Source organism: Sarcophilus harrisii, chromosome 6 (genome assembly GCF_902635505.1).
Source record: "Sarcophilus harrisii chromosome 6, mSarHar1.11, whole genome shotgun sequence".
In the NCBI taxonomy this organism is placed as follows: domain Eukaryota; kingdom Metazoa; phylum Chordata; class Mammalia; order Dasyuromorphia; family Dasyuridae; genus Sarcophilus; species Sarcophilus harrisii.
Window position 1 is genome coordinate 200097116 of NC_045431.1, and position 6000 is coordinate 200103115.

The window sequence follows — 6000 nt, forward strand, 5'->3', positions numbered from 1 at the left end:
CCACTCAGTTTCCAGTTTCTGGCCACTACAAACAGGGCTGCCACAAACATTTTTGCACCTGTGGGTCCCTTTCCCTCCTTTAATATCTCTTTGGGATACAGGACCAGTAGAAACACTGCTGGGTCAAAGGGTGTGCACAGTTTGATAGCCCTTTGGGCATAGCATGTGAACTTATTTTAAAAAAAAATTTGATAACTATTTCACTATAATTGGTTACTTGTGTAATCCTATGCATTTTATCATTTTAACTGCCCAAAAAGTCACTGGGCTTTTTTAGACTTCCCAAGGAATCTATCAACTTCATCAGACTTCTTTTTTTTCCTTTTTCTTTTTAATAGCTTTTTATTTTTCCAAAGACATACAAAGATAGTTTTCATCATTCACCTTTGCAAAACCTTGTGTTCCAAATTTTTCTCCCAGCCTCCCACTCCTTCCCCTAGATAGCAAGCAATCCACTATAGATTAAACATGATTCACCAGATTTTTCAAAGAATCTATGACAGTTCTAATCCCATCACACCGTCTTCCTCTGTTTGAAAAGAACAGTAAATAATGGGCTAATCCAAATATTTCTGGAGGAAATTGACTCAATACCCAAAGCCTGTGATGCTGACCCCACCCTGCCTGTGTCCTGGGGTTGGGCCTGAAGGATCTGAGCTATGCGGTGTGTCCCCAGGTACTGTGAGAAGGGTCTGAGACGTGGAGGTCAAAGACCTTGATTTGAATCTCAACTCAGTTACTCCCTTGCTAGGTTACCCCAAACTTCACCTTTCTGGAGCTCAATTGACTCATATGTAAAAGGAGAGTACTGAGCTAGGGCTGTAAATTCCCAAATGTTTGGGTCTCAAATCTTAAAAATTATTGAGGATTCCAAAGAGCTTTTGTTTCTGTGGGTTCTATCTATGATATTTGCTGTATTAGGTATTAAAACATGCTAGCGTTGTGGAAATAGTTTTTGATGAGGTCCTGGGTAACTAGGTGGGGTTGGCAGAGAAAGCCTGGAGTACTGATAAGATTATAATACTCCCTGAGGTAAGCAGGGCAGAGCACTGATGGGGATCAGCTCAGCATTACAGTCCCATCCCAATGGAGGTCTTGGGTAACCCCACCTTACTGTCTCTAATCAGAAAGCCAAATTATGATGTCAGACCCCCGAAGTTAAGTTTCCTCAATAAGTCTGCCCAGGGCCTAAACCATCTTTGCTGAATCCACACCATATCGCAGTATTCTGCCTTTTGGTGTCTTTCTTCTGGCTCTTTCCCTCTTACCTCATGGTATCTTCTCATTCAAATCCCCTCTCCCCCTGCTCTTTAGGATGTCTTTCTCCTTGTTATAGCTAACTGACTTTTTTACGTGCCAAATTTTTCCATGGATTTTGCCTGCAAGTCAATGATGTAGTTCTACCTCATGGCGTTTTCCTTTCTCCTGGTTAATTGTGAGTTCCACCGGGGAACTTGTCTTTTTTTCCATTGTTAATTGTTAAAACCCTTTTCCTTGCTAACTTTTTGATCTCCCAAATCTATTTCATATTTACCACTCCTGGTTCATTTTGCCTGTAACAAATATTCCTCATAAATAAAGGTACCTTTTGGCAAGGAGAAAACCCCTGTGAGCTCTTCACAAGTAAATTGTTACTGAACTCCATCATTTGGTACCGAACCCCAAGCTCAGCAGGTTTGACTTTTGTGGATACCCTGAAAGACTAGGGGTTATTAGTAAAAATTCCTACTAGCTTTAAATTCTATGAGTCTATGTCATCATGTGTGCAGAGAGGTGACTAAAATCCCCTTTTTTTTCTCTTCCTCCTCCCCCACTCTTTCCCCCCCACTCACTGTTCTTGTCTCGAGCTGAGGTATCTTTGTGGGTCTAATTTTCTTAGAAATCTTTGACATTCTGAGAAGGACACTCCCTCCATTTCCTGTTTCCCATCTAGGGCCTTGGGGAGCAGAACAAGTTGGGGATCCACACCATCCACCCACTCCTATCTTGCTTATTTATCTCAGAATCTACTCTCTGGGGTTTATCCTATTCCATAATGTTCCAACTAAAGCAAGAGGGGCTATAATGGGATAGAAGAAGTAACTTCCTGGAAGTGATCTATAAGATTTGGTGACTGACTGTTCTTGGAGATGATGAAGAAAGGAAGAAATGAGCTTCTTTCCTGGGGGTGAAAGGAGAGTTGAAGATGCCTGAAAGCTAAAGAACTAGATTTCAAAAAACCAAAAACCTGAATCTGAGTTAAATGCTTACTAGCTTTGTGATTGGGAGCAAGTAACTTGCTCTTTCTAAATCTCAGTTGTTGAATGGGGATAATACTCCCTGGTAGGGAGACTTCTGCTAAAGGGAAGGGAGCCTGACAAGGCAGGTCAGAGCCCCTGGAGAAAAAGGGCAAGCAGGCTGGGGGGAAGGAGACTCATCCTCCAGGCAACATAGCCCACAGCACCTTAATACAACCGACAACCAGATCTTTCAGATAAACACAAATTCTCCTATCTGCTAGTTAAAGCCCTTTGTACTCCAGCTCCAAACTTTCTAGATTCATTTTATACTATATTCTCATATTCTCTACATGACAGCCCAGTGACCCTATTTCCGGCCCCCCACACGTGGCCTTTCTACATCTCTCGCTCTCCACACTTAGCTCAGACTGTCCCCCCGCATCTAAAAGGTTCTCCCTCTTCATATTTGAGCCCCCAGTTCCTTCAAGGTTCTACTCAAAGGTCATTTCCTGTAAAAGGCCTTTGATCTTTTCTAGTTATTATTAGAACTTTCTGGTTCTACCTCTGAAGTTTTTGGTGTTTTGTATTTAATTAGTTGTATCCTAATGTCTAACATTTACATAGCTCTTTGGATTGTGCAAAGTTAACTCATTTAATCCTCAGAACAGCCATTTCATCCCCATTATCACAGATGAGGAAACTGAGGTTGAGAGAGATTAAAGAGATTTATCAAAGGTCACCCAATCTAAGTCAGTATCTGAGCCATCATCCAAACTCAGGCTTTCCTGACTCCAAGTACAACATTCTATCTGCTATTCATACTTATGGCTTTTAAATGGCTTCACATGTTTATGCCCAGTAGTATGCAAACTTCTTTGGGGCAAAATGCTGTTTCATTTTTCTCTTTGTAACCCCTTTCTGGCTCACACAAGTAAGCACTTAATAAATGAGCATTGAATTGAATCAATCGACAATGTTTATTGATTATTAAGCACCTACTATATGCCAGACACTGTGCTAAGTGCTAAACTGAATTAAATTTGTAGCGATTCCCCTGATTTATTTTTGGGCAGAGCAGGAAGCAAAGCCATTAGGCCCTGAGCCGAAGAGATGTCTAACCCTCTATGTCAGGGAGCAGGTCCCTAAAAGTCTCTGCAAAGACAGAGATCAGAACTGAGCTGCAAGGGGCAGCGAGGTGGCTCAGTGGATAGAGCACCATCCTTGAAGACAGGAGGATCTGAGTTCAAATCAGGCTTAAACATTTAACACTTCCTAGCTGCGTGACCCTGGACATGTCATTTAACCTGAAGATTGCCTCAGGGGGAAGAAAAAAAAAAAGAACTGAGTTGTAAGAGCAAGAAACAGGCCATGAGTCTTGGATGTGAAAGAAGCAATAGTAGGAAGGAGATGATGTTGGGAATAGGGATGTAGAGAAGGAAAAGGGTCAAAACCAAGAACCACAATGAATCTGAAAATAGGTTAGCCAAGAGGAGAGACCCAGGGTTCAGACAGCATAGAAGGCAGAAGAGAAGGCAAAGAATGAAGTTTACAATAATCAATATATAAGTAATTTTAATTTATCACCCCAGGTGATCACCAATCACCCGGCAGGTGCCTCCATCTGGAGAGTTTCCTCCAAAACCCTCATGATTCTCCTGGTGGTTTCAGGCAGGATCCAGAAGAAGCCTGGTTCTGGAACTCTTTCACTGGATCACAATGTGGATACCGCAATGAGGTCTCTCTAGAACTCTCTATCCATTTTCCCATTCAAACTCTCAGAAAACTGGCTTTTCTCCAGTGACAGTTATTGAAATTTATTTAATTATTCTTTGAAGTCACAATAAACATTTCCCCTGGGCCCCACTTACTGCCTGAGTCTCATTACCTTCCAGGAATTATGCAAAATATATTCAGAATCTTCACTAATACCTTCAAGTGCTAATTTGGTGGAAATTCCCTGGAGCCAGATGGGAGAACACTCTCCCAGAAACTGACCTACTAATTAGTGACCAAATGGTCCAGAGTGACTCCTCCCTCCCCCATAGGCCAATCCCAAGGGGACAGGCTTGTCCAGCCCTTCTCCTGTCCTCCAGATGCCTGTGACTTCTATGACTAGGTCAATCAGCCAGCGAGTACCTGGAAAAATGCTAAGAAAGCACTCCAGTTACAAAGGAAGGGGAAAACAATCCCTAACTTGCAGGAGTTCACTGTCTAATGGAGGAGAATTGAGGAAAAATAGCCCTGAGACATGGCTGGCCGAAGAAGACATGGAACCATCAGTCCCTTCCTCAGTATCCAGACCTTACAAACCAGCATAGAACATCCAGACCCTGTCCCCAAAGCATCCTTATCAAAGGGTCTCCCAGCTAAGGGCAAAAAGGATGCAGACAAATCATACGAGCTGATTTCTACTTTGGATTGAAATGAATATATCAAATGTAAACCCAAAGACCTGTGTCTCAGGGATATACACTCAGCAAATCAGCATCACTGCCACTGTCACCAGCTACAACAATAACTACCCCATGTCCCCAAGCAAAACAATAGGCACTTTACTAAGTGCTTTTCAAATATTATCTCATTATTTTCTCAATAACCCTGAATCCAGGCCGAGTACTTTATTCACTGTACCACTTCTCTGCTCCAGTAAGGAATTATCCTAAGAATAAAGGTTCTCTCTGCCACGGATTGGTCTGTCTTATGAATTGAGGGAAGTTGAAAGGAGACCAAGCCAGTGTATAATCTCACTTCTGTAGCTCACCTGGAGGGACCAATCACCTGACCAGAGTCTACCCTCTGAACTCCAGCCAGCCATTCACCATGGAGTCACTTCTCCTTGCCCCAGAATATCAATTAGGACACTCATGTCCACTTAATTAACCCAGTCTTTGAAAAAAGAAATTGGACAAGCCATAAATGAACTCCTAAAGGAAAAAAATCAACAACAATCAGAAACAGATGGATTTACAAGTAAATTCTATCAAACATCCAAAGAATAATTACCACATTATATAAATTGGAAAAAATAAGAAACGAGGCCTTGTTAAATTCTTTCTGTGATATAAATATGCTCTTAATACTTAAACTATGAAGAATCAGAACAGAGAAAAAAAATTATAGACCAATATCCCAAATGAAAAGTGAGATAAATTTTTTTTGCTTTATTTTTTTTCTGGTTATACGTGTATATTAATTTTAATTCACATTTCTTTCTGAATCATGTTGGAAGAGAAAAATCAGAATAAAATGGGAAACCCACAAGAGAAAAAAAAAACAAATGAAAAATTAAAAAAAATGTGAACATACCATGTGTTAATTTACATTGAGTCTCCATAGTTCTCTCTCTGAATCCAGGTGGTGTTTTCTATCCAAAGATCACTGAACTGCTGAGAAGAACCAAGTCTTTCATAGTTGATCACTGCACGATCCTGCTGTTCCTGTGTACAATGTATCCCTGGTTCTGCTTGCTTCATTCAGCATCAGTTCTTGTAAATCTATCCAGGTTTTTCTAAAATAAGCTTGTTCATCTTTTTTTTATAGAACAATAACATTTCATTACTTTCATATACCACAACTTATTCAGCCATTCCCCATTTGATAGGCATCAACTCATTTTCTAATTCTTTGCCACCATAAAAAAAAGCTGCTACAAACATTTTTGAGCATGTGCTTCCTTGTCTCTCCTTTATGATTTTCTTGGGATACAGACTGGCTGGTAGCACTACTGGATTAAAGGGTATGCACAGTTCGTATAGACCTTTGGACATGGTTCCAAATTGCT